General features: G+C 44.2%; 1 protein-coding gene across 3 annotated transcripts in view; it reads left to right on the top strand.

Moving 5' to 3' along the window:
* The first annotated feature begins 752 nt into the window (after window positions 1-752).
* The window catches only part of TMEM200A (transmembrane protein 200A), an 86,198-nt gene continuing 75,794 nt past the window's right edge, over window positions 753-11,156 (top strand). The window contains exons 1-2 of one of the 3 annotated variants that reach the window (XM_058675683.1): window positions 754-1,199; window positions 4,163-4,258. The gene's annotated coding sequence lies outside the window, so the exon portion shown is untranslated. Of the gene's footprint in view, window positions 1,200-4,159; window positions 4,259-11,156 lie in introns of all 3 variants that reach the window. The other 2 variants (XM_058675646.1, XM_058675738.1) reach the window with 2 other exon arrangements.

Below are 11,156 nucleotides of genomic sequence, written 5' to 3'. Positions count from 1 at the left end.
TCACTGTTCGCTTATTCAACTTCACTGCTCAACGAAGTCCTTAGAGACCCAGTACGCTTCTGTAGTCCCTTCCCACCCTTGGGCCCCCAAACCGCTGTCTCAGCCTAGAGCAGTGTAGACGGGGCAGGAGTTTCCTCCTCCACTCCGCTCAGGTGTGATCCTCTTCGCGCAGCGTCAGCGCAGCCACCAGGGGGAACCCGGACCCACCCAGGAGGCTTCTGGTGAGAAAGCGTGCGGGGGGGCGTGGAACCCAGGGTTCCTCAGCGCCTGCTCCAAGAATACCCTGATCCACCAAGACGGCCCCTCTGCTCCCTGTCACTGAGGAGGTCCGGACTCCTGGCTGTGGAGACCCGGACTACGCCGTGGCGAGGGGAGCGCCTCAGGGGGGGTGTGCCTGTTTGCGCCCGCCGGCCTTGCAGCCCCCCTCCCAGAGCGTGGGAGCCCGCACTTTGTTCCTCGGGCAGGCTTAGCTCTGCTGGCGACCTCTGCTCGGGAAGCTCAACTTTGCGGTCTGTGGCTCTGGGTGTCCTGGAGCGGAGGAGGAGATCCTGTCCGCATCTTCCTGGAAGAAAGGGAGGCAGTGCCGGGGTTCTCACGGGTCGCGGGCGGCAGCGAGATTGGCTCAGCCCGGGTCCTGAGCGGGTGGCGACGCTCCCGGGAGCACGCCCCGTCCCCCGCCCCCAATCCGCCTCTTCCAAGCTTGGGGCTGGGATCCGGCTGGTACCGCGCAGAAAACTTTTCCCTTCCTAGCGTCCGCGCCCTTTTGTCTTCCTGGCCGGCGGCGGCGGCGCCTGAGCTGCGAGCGCCCGGCCCCTCCGGCGCGCCCAGACGCTGCGCGCCCCATGGCGGCGCCCGGCGACCCCGCAGCCCGCGGCGGGCGCAGTCCGCGGCGCGCCCCCGGCCCGGAGCCCGCCGGCGTGCCCCCAGCGCAGAGGTAGGGGCGTCCCCTCCGCCTCCGCCCGCCGCCCGCCCCCTCGCCTGACTCATCCGCCCGCGGTGACCGCAAGCGTCCGCTGCCCGCCGAGCCCCGCTGGGATGGGGAAGGAGAGCACGGCCGCTGCTGGTTGCCAGGATTCTCGCTGACGCCCCCGAGTCCGCTGCTGCCTTCTGTCTCCGGAGGCGCCTGAGGAGGTCCCGACAGCTCCCAGAGTGATAACCGCGAAAGGCCACCAGATCCCCAAGTTCCTCGCCCAGGTCAGGTGAGTGCAAGGTCGGGGTCTGCTGGGCGAGGGGAGGTGGGTGGGAGTCGCAGCAGCAGAATCGGGGCGCGCCGTCAGCCCCCTCTGCTCGCCTCCGCTCCAACCTCCAGAGTTCCCGGAAGCGCTGCCTCCCGAAGTTTGGGAGACAGACCAAGTCCTCCTTCAGGTCGGCACTCCTTGGTCCCCAGGGCGTGAGAAAAACCGCGTGGGGCAGCTCCGGAAGCACCCAGCACCAGAGCGCCTGGCTGGGATTCTGCCAGCTACACCCTCCTTTGTCTCGGTTCCAGGGAGTCAGCGTTCTCTGTCAAGATGTCCACAGAGCTAATGGATGGCCCAGTAGAGGACCTGGTTGTACCTGCATAGGCAAAATGGAGAGGCAGGGTCGTTGTTAGCATAATTCAGCACTATTGTTCTCTGGATAGGCTGTCCTGGAGAGCTTACAAGAATTGCTTCATTAATCATTGTTCTTTGCTATCATCAGTTGTGCAAGCCAGCCCTTCACATTGTGTAGGCTCAAGCTCAGTTGTGTTTACTGGCCTTTGGTGTGTGTGTGTGTGTGTTTATAATTATTCAGTGCTAGGCATTGGTAATGTCACCGAGAAAGGCAGATATTTCACATAGCCATCTATTCTTGGACTAATTGGAGTCAGGCTCTGCAAACCTTATGTGTAGTTCAGTAGCAAATATGTTGGGCTTAAGTGTCTCAAGATCTTTAAAAGTGGACAGTTACATAGAAAATATCAAAAATCAATAAATACTTGTTGTCGACAAGAACATAGAACTCACGGTTTTTGCAGTCACACCAAGTTCAGAGGCGTCATATTAGCAGTAGGTATGAATTGTCACTTCTTGCCACATGGAAACAATTTCCCAGTGACTTTCAGTGTGTTTTACACACAGTGTGTCTACTATCACTAAATCATTTTACCATTTCATGAAAAGTAGGCTAAATTTTGAAACTTTCCAAACCTTATTTTCCCACTATTGTTTACCCACACAGAAGCATCTCATTGTAGTTTAGTACTTTCCAAGTGGCGCCGATGACAAATCCAAGTACTTCCTAACATAATTCTTGTTTTAATAATTGAATGCCTAAGTTTGTTTTCTTAGTCTTAAAAATATATATCCATGACTTTTCTCTAATGAAGTCTACTGGAGAGCCTACAGTTATGACGTGGCAATAATAATTACCTTTGTAATTGGGCGGGGAGTCTTCATTGAAAGAGAGTTGTTCCGAAGGAAGTCTGGGTGATTTCCAGATAGTGGGGAAATACAGTCTTCACCTGCTGCCTGGGGTGGGGTTGGGGAACCCATGTAAACACATGTGGAATCCCGGAGACCCCGTGATGCGACGGATTCCTGAGATCATTATAAAGGGGAAGCCTACACTTACTATTCTCACTTAGAGAAATTTTCAGTGACACTTGTAAATGCTGCAAGTGTTAGATTGCTATAATAGGACTTGTGTAGTTTCAGAGTTTTGACAGCAGCTCACTGGACAAGATGAGATAATCACTGACATACAGAGGGCGTCAATGTGAACTGATGCGCAAACTTTTCTTGCTCTCATGATGACACTTAGCGTAAAGGACACAAAATTCATATTTAGTTTAGGAAGACAGATTAGAACAAATATCAAAGCAAATGTCACCTTTTATATCTCTTAAGTAAGATTAGAAGATAAAAAATAAATAATCATAATAATGCACATTGTGCTAAGTGGAATGTAGAGTGTAAAGGAGGAGGCGGTTTAAAAGTAAATTTCATCTACTGTTACTCTCCCTAAATAGGAGATAGCACAGGGAGTCTTTATCCAGCCAAATATATTTGAAAAGGAACTTCTGTCAGGACAGAAAAACAAACCTATAAGGACATAGAGGCTTTGTTGTCTTAAGGAATGTTTGATTTGTGGTTTTGTCAACTGCACAGGCTGATTTCTAGACATAGTGTACATTTTTCCTGCTAAAGTCTGGTATGTGTCTAAGCACTGAGTGTTGACAAGCCCTTGCGGTCCCATTCTAGCCATTGGACTTCTATCTAGCCTCTTGCATGTACAAAGGAATTTATAGACTCATGCTGAGGGGATTATGTATTTCTCAGTCACCCAGCATGGGTGGTTTCCAGTACCAGGGGACTGTTGTAGACTGTAGTGCAGTCTGGGGTTGCAAAGGTCACAGGATGGATGAGTTGTCATCTTGACCTAGTCCATGATGACATTGCTTTGAATAAGTTCCTCAGTCCTCCAGTGCCATCATCTGCAGAGTGAGGGCTGCATGATGAGTCTGGTTGAACTAAGGGAGAGAAATCAGTGTGTGTGTGTGTGTGTGTGTGTGTGTATTGGGCAGGAGGTTTATAGGGTTTAGGTGGGAGAAGCACAAGGTGGAGGCTCTGCTGGATGCCAGGAAACTGTAAAGATTATTTTATGGGTGGTCAGGGAGTCTTGGTCCAGGGCGACTGACCCATCCGTGATTTCCTGAGTCAACAATAGCTGATACAATAATGACCAACATGCAGGCAGTGGATATTGAATGATTTTGCATGAATTTTCACAAATAATGACAATTTATTTTTTCCTGATTATCTTCAATAGTATTTAGAGCAGAAAGGTGATGACACCAGACTAGTATTACAAAGTATGTTTGCACCAGTATGCGCCACTGCCTTCTTGCAAGCTTCGTAGAGGCAGGAGAAGCCAAAGCTCCGTTTGAAAACCCTGAGTCAGATGAGATGGAGAGAGATAGAGAGAGAGAGAATGTATGTGTGTGTGTGTGTGTGTGTGTGTGTGTGTGTTGAGAGAGACAGACAGACAGACATTGGTGTCAGATTTTAATGGAGGTTGAATTATTTCTGGGTTACAGTTTGCTTATCTTCTGCAAAGCAAGGGTCTCCAGTTGTGAGAGCAAGAATTCAGGCAGCGTCTCAAGTTTTGATCCCTGATGGTTCTCCTTCCCTTTTCCCAGCAGGAATTCTGGGAATTTAACTGTAACAAAATCATTGGTAAGACTTCCAAGAACCTTGAGTGCAACCAGAAAAAGGAAGTGTCTACATCTCATATAAAGGTGAGACTTCTTGGGTCATTGTTCTGTTAATGGAATCTCTTTACTAGCAAGTGGTGTTTTGGAAAACTAATTAGCTGAAGGAGTATTACACATAAGGAATAGAAATTCCGTACATTCTTTCTTGCCATATCCTCGTCATACTAGGCCCTGAGTATTAAATGTGCAAGAAGGGACAAGGCCTGCTTTCCACTACCCCACCTGTGTTCCCAAATAATGGAGTAGTACACACAAAGAACCTATATTTAACCATATTGAGTAAATTAGAAAAAAGGTTATTGGTGATGTGAATGGACGTCCACAGGCAGACATTGCCTTAGTCACAGCTGGAACCCAAATAATCCTATTTTGGCTTTATTAGAGCCAGGAAACTGAAATGAATACAGCTTTTGTCTTTGGAAATTCATTGGTTTGGGGGTTGGGCAAAAAGGGAGCAACAGGTCTAGGTTTGAGTTACCAATTAGGTGATGCAATGTGGTAGGTCCTACATTAGAGTATTGGCAGCTAGGATGTGTGAGCCACAATATGACACAATATGACAATGAGGTTGCATATCACGATGAAGGAGCATCTGTGTTGGAGAAGCATGTGTGGAATGAAATGAAACAGCGGATGACCAGACCAGGAAGACTGGCTGGGTCAGCAGGTAAAATGACTCTTGTGAGTATGTTAGCAACAACAGGATTATATGGAAAGGAAGCTTATGATGAGAACTAGTCCCATGGGTTGTATAAAATTGGAATTTAGTGAGAAACTATGTAAAATGCAGGTAGGGCTTATGTACCTTTAATTCAGTAGATGATTTCAACCTTATTACAGTCCTCCTAAACTGAGAAAGCCAATAATTAGGGTAGTTGAGTAATTTATCTGAGGTGATGTGATCATTAAGTGGTAGAGCTGAAATTCAAACCCTGGCAGTCTGATCCCACAGACAGAGCCTGAACCACTAACTCTCAAGTCAAATGCCAGAATCCACTGTTTAGTCCAAACTGAGGGCCAGGGTCAAGGCTAGGCCCTTTGGGAGGCAACTAGAGTGCCAGAAACTCAAGTCATCAAGATGGCAAAGAAGGACGTTATAATGGTGAGAGTGCAGAGCATCTGTGCAAGAATGCCAAGGTAAGACCCCCAGCCAAAAATCACATGTGCTTAGACTCTGGGTTTGTGATTTGGGGTAGAGCAGGAAAAGGCAGTGGGTGTAGTATCAGGTTGTGAGCCTAGGAAGAAGTTGAACAGGTGGGCAGATCAATAGAACTAGGAGTTGATTGTTGATATGAGAATAGGAACTCTGCCATCTGCCATGGCTTTAAATATCCTTTCTGGTGTAAGTCAATAAGAATAGGGAGTGGGTATCTATCTGCTCAGAGGGAGACAGGATTGTTAGTCATCAGGTACTGTTAGGGAAAGACGAGCTAACATTTGTAGAGCAGGTGCCATGTGTCTTGTATACACAATCTCACTAAGTTTTCGGTAGAATGCTGAGCCAGAAAGTAGAAGCTTGGAGAGGTTATTGTACTTGCCCAAGCTGTTAGAGCCAGAGTGGGAAGTGAAGGGGCTGGCACAGAATCCCAGATCTGTGTGAATCCAGACCTCATCGTGGATTCCCAGGGAGCCATCCTGGTCTTTGCAAGGCAAGATAGTTTTCAAGGCTATGTAATAAAGAAGGAAGAAGTCTGCAGGGCATATGACCATGTGGGAAGAGAGAGAAAGCTGACTTTGAGATATCTGATAAGAAGAGACCATGGAAATAGAATTGTCCCATCGGGTTTGCCCTGATTTAGCACATCACTGAATAACTGAGTAGCTGTTTTTCCCCGCTAGTGCAGGCTCGCACTTGTTATGCAGAGTAAATACATTGGCAGGTCACATGTTTAGAAAGCTTACTTTTAGTCCCTGAAGTCAGTTAAACAAAAGGGACCTCTGCAACTGCTGTGGGTTGGATTCACTTTTAAACATACAGATGTTTTGTCCTTAAATATGAAAAGTAAGAAATAGATACACATGGCATTGAGAAAATGTACCAGGAATGCTGAATGTAGTAAGTATGGAGAACACATTACAGCTACAAAGGCCTATACTTGAAGATGTTCTAAATGGAATGATTCTCTAAAGCAATATGAACAATGTCTTGTAATTCTCTAGCAGATGTATGGGCAAATTCTATCTGCTTATGTGTATGACTGAATGTATGTATTAGTCTGTATATATAGGAAGAGAAAAGGAAATGAGAAAATTTATGAAAATAGACATGTTTGTGAAGACTTCAGTCTTTTTTTTTAAACTAAGGGGATAGAGAACTCTCATCTCTTACTCACTCCAAATACTGGCAGTAGCCAGCACTGGGCCAAGCTGAAGCTAAGCTGGGAACTCAGTCCAGGTCTCCCACACGGGTGGCAGGAACCCAAGTACTTGAACCATCACTGCTGAATTCCAGAATGTGCATTGGTGGGAAGCTGAAATTAGGAGTAGGAGTTAGATCCTGACATCAGATGTAGGCATGCAGATGTAAGCCACCGGCATTGTGTTTATTTACTTATTTTTATGTAAGGATTTATTTACATGAAAAGCAGAGTTAGAGGGAAAGAGAAGTCTTGCATCTTCTGGCTTACTTTCCAAATGCTCAAAATAGCCAGAGATGGACCAGGCAGTAGCCTTGACCAAGAAATTCCATTCAGGTCTATTTGGGTGACATTCTGTTGCCTCCCCAGGAACATTACCAGTAAGTTAAATGAGAAGCAGAGTAACTGGCACTCAAACCAGCACTCCCATGTAGGATGCCAGCATCACAAATGGCAATTTAACCTTCTGCACTGAAATACTAGCTCTAGGATACAGGCATCATAACCATATTGTTAACCTCTGTTAATCATCCCTGCGCTATACATTTTGAAGCAACACGATAGAATAATATGATTTTACAATTAGAAGAATCTTTTTTAGTGAATAGTCAGGATCACACAATAGCTAGTACTGGGGCATGCAAACTTAATAGTAGACAGTTGAATATCAACATATGGAGACCAAAAGAAACAACTATCTGAAGTGCAGAAGGCCACTTAGGGGAGGTTTCCATGAAGAGATGTGTTCTGATGAATAATGTGAGCAGGGAGAAGAGAGGAGGGCATTTCTGGAAAGACCGAGAACCTGCCAGTGCCCCCCAGCCAGACACCCCCAGCAGCTGTAGTTCTTGGTGTTTGCTTCGCCTGGCAGTGAGGGGGAATGTGTATAGCAGGGAAAAATGGGCTATGTGAGTGCTGGCAAGTTCTTACAGGATTTGTACTTATGCTCCTTGATTTTAGAGGGGGCTTTGTTCTGGGTTGAAGCAGGGATAATCCAACCAGTTTGCATCTCAGTAACCTTTCCAGAAGAAAGCAAGACTAAGGAAGCTAATACTGTCATTGAAAAAGCAGCAGTCACCCAGATCCAGATTCAGAGTGTTTGGCCATTTGGGGGTCAGGCAATGTTCGTGTTCTTGTTTCCTTTAGATTATGAGATCCTTCAGGAAAGGGCTCAGACCTCATAATCTAATAAGTCAGCAGATGCAAACAAATGTCTTGCTGTACATTGAAATAAAGCTGATAGGGATCCAAAAAAAGAACATTAAAGGCCCATGAAACAAAAGTAATATTGAGAAGGAGTGGACGCTTTGGCAAATAGTGAGCTAATCATGGAGGGGTAGACTGATCAACAGCTTCTGCAGAGAAAATATTTTCCTTTGGAGAATCTTCATCTCTGGGCTGAAATAGAGAGTGAATCCAAGGATTCTCAGTAATCTCTCTAAGCTGATGTTGGCAGAGGAGAAAAACACATTTTGGCTCTATCGGCAAAATGAGTCAGTTTGGCTCTTTAGCATATATGTACAAGTATTTGTAATAGGATGGAGGAACTTGGCATTTCTGAAGAGATGTGATTGCTTCTAATCACAAAAGCAATGCATGCTCCCAGTAAAAACTTTGGAAAATACAGTAACTATTAAAAAGCCAAAGAGAAAATTTGCCTGTAATTGCATAACCCGAAGGCACCCATAACATTTTGGCATTTTCTTCCTCCTTATTTTTAATGAATTTTTTTCCATAGTTAGTAGCAGAATGCAACCTTCTCTGCTCAATTCTAAGTCTTAAATATTTTCCAATTCTAGGCAAGCTTTAATATCTGCATAATGCTACATTTTATGGTATGTTATTCTGACTAATTATTCCCTTACAATCAGAACTTTAGAGACTGTTTCCAAATATTCAGTATTTTAAACAGCACTTGGTGAAATCTTTGTTCGAATTTCAGGTGAAAGTTAAGTTTATTCACATTCCCTTTTGCATTTTTGCACCAGATTACTCCTTAAAGTCGGATCCATAGAAAGCTTATTCAGGATATGAGTTTGATACTTGGCACAAGCCCGCGTACAAGGAGAACTTGTAACTGACCGTGCATGCAGATAATCCTTACTAGGGCCTCACCAGGTTGATTTCTTTGTTTTTAAATAAGAAAAGTGATCCTTTCTTTTTTTATTTTTAATTTATTTATTTTATACTAATTATATTGCATTATGTGACACCGTTTCATAGGCTCTGGGATTCAATTAACGGCTGAGTTTGTTCCTTTGTTACTAGAAGCTCTTGTAGAATGTATGAGTTACTATATTGAGTCACTCCATTACAAAATTATTTGCAATTGTGCCTGAACTTGCAGATAAGGTCCCATTATAGGGAGAAAATTAGCTTGTGAATTTTTTATACATTTATTTACTTAATTCACCTGAGAGACAGAGACAGAGAGAGTTCCATTAACTGGTTCACCCCCACAAATACTTGCAATAGTTGGTATTGGGCCAAGCCATAGCTAAAAGCCAGAAACTCCGTCATATTCTCCCAAATGGGTTACATGAGCCATCATATGCCGCCTTCCAGTGTGTCCATTAGCAGAAAGCTAGAATGGAGAGTATATGGGCAACTCGTGCTCATGCACTCTAAGATGGGATGCCAGCATCTCACATGGCAACTGAACCGCTGTTCCAAGCACTAGTGTGTACAGGAGAGCCCCACTGTACAGAGCTGGCCTTCTGCTCTGCCTCAGGAGGCTTAGTAGTCAGGGCCTTGGAGTCCTGGGATGTGATTGTAGCCTGCACACATGCTGGTGGCTCACACTGTTTGGTAAGGCCTTACCCCAAGGGACGGGAGGCCTGTTTGTGTTTTGTCCATGACCCGCCCCCACTGGATGACACTGAACTCAATCTTGCCAGGAAGTGGGAAGTGACATTGTTTGATGTTTTTTTTTTTTTTTTTTTTTTTTTTTCCTACAAAACCTTGGCTCTTTTGTCATTGAGCCACCAAAACCAAATCTGAATTTTGACCCTTCTGATTTTACTCAGTATTCCAAAGAAAATCTAATTGCATTACAGTATGTAGTTTTCATAGTAGTGAATATTGTTTTATACCAGAAGAAGGGAGAGTGTAGATCACAAACTCCAATATGAGCTTTTAATCATCCAAAACTACTGCTTGAAAGACTACAAGTAAACTATTTAATGTATTGTAGCAGTCACTTTGTGGTGGTTTTGAGTGCCCATTTCAGTTTTTTTATGACTATTATTTTCTACAAAAATAATTGAAAAAGTTATTTGAGTTTTCTTTTAAAAACTGGAGAGTGTTATTATCCTCCATTTTCTGTTATGCATCTTAGTAATTTTGAGCAAAATCATTTTCTTCCATCTGTTCAACAAATACATATTTAAGGAGGTTCATTCAATTAAATTATACTCACACTGTTACATTATATTTATGACTCATTATATAAAAAATGAGGCACATTTTCTTATAAAATGGTAGGGTAGGGAACTGGGAAAACATGAGTTGTCCATTTCTTATTTACTTACTGGTAAGATACGTGAAGGTTCACACAACTGAATGAATTAGTAAATTTGAGTCCAGTATAAACTTCATCATTTAGTAGGTGATTTAGTAAGTATTGTGTGCTGGCACCTGGGGACCCAGTAGGGATTGGGACAGAGGTTATGGTGGTGCTAATGTTCTAGAAACACTAAGCAAACAGTAAACAAATGAATGAGGCATTTTCAGATGGGAGAATGTGCTGGGAAGAAATCCAGGAATCTGATGTCATAGAAAAGGGCTGGCGTCAGAGAAAGGGTCAGCTGGGGTGACCTGGGAAGACTTTGAGGTATTTGAGCCAAGACACACAAGACCGCGAGAAGCCCATCTCTGACGCTTGGGAAGGAGTGTGCGAGGGAGCATTCAGGCTTGGTGTGCAGTGCACTGGGAAGCCACTAGAGGGTTGTTCTTTCAGTGCTTGGAACTGGGGTTGAGGTGAGAACATAAATCTTCCTTACTGTGACAATGGATACTGAGATGTGAGCAGAAACATCGTGTTCTAGATTGCCTGTATAGTGAGGCCCAAATGTGCCACACAGCACTGCCTGGGCAAACACAGCCCATGCACAGTGTGCCCTCCTTCCAGGGGGTTTTAGTGTGTTAATACTGAAAATATTAAATAAAATCTATAATAAAACCTATAATCTATATAATATGTATAAATATGGGGTACTTTAAAAATTCATGGAAAAAAGGAAAATAAAAAATCATGGAAACTTGGAATTAAAAGATAAGTTTATTTTTGGATGCAAAAAATTAGAAATCTATGAATAAAATTTATTATAATACACACTTTTCATGAACTAGGAATTATTTATTTTTTCAATTTTTTGGAAGGGCAGAGAGCGAGCAGTCTTTCTTTTTCCTTCTGGAGCTTCGCAAAGGTCTTCTGTACAGGGTAACAGGGACCCAAGTTTTTCAGCTATCATTTGCTGCTGCTTAGGATGCAGAACAGCAAGCTGCTGGTTTGAAAACAGAGCAGACAGGACTCAGCCCTACTTACCAATATGGGATGCAAGCAT

Source organism: Ochotona princeps, chromosome 1, assembly GCF_030435755.1.
Source record: "Ochotona princeps isolate mOchPri1 chromosome 1, mOchPri1.hap1, whole genome shotgun sequence".
Lineage (NCBI taxonomy): Eukaryota > Metazoa > Chordata > Mammalia > Lagomorpha > Ochotonidae > Ochotona > Ochotona princeps.
Note: the sequence above shows the minus strand (reverse complement) of the source record. Positions and strands in the feature narration are given on the sequence as shown.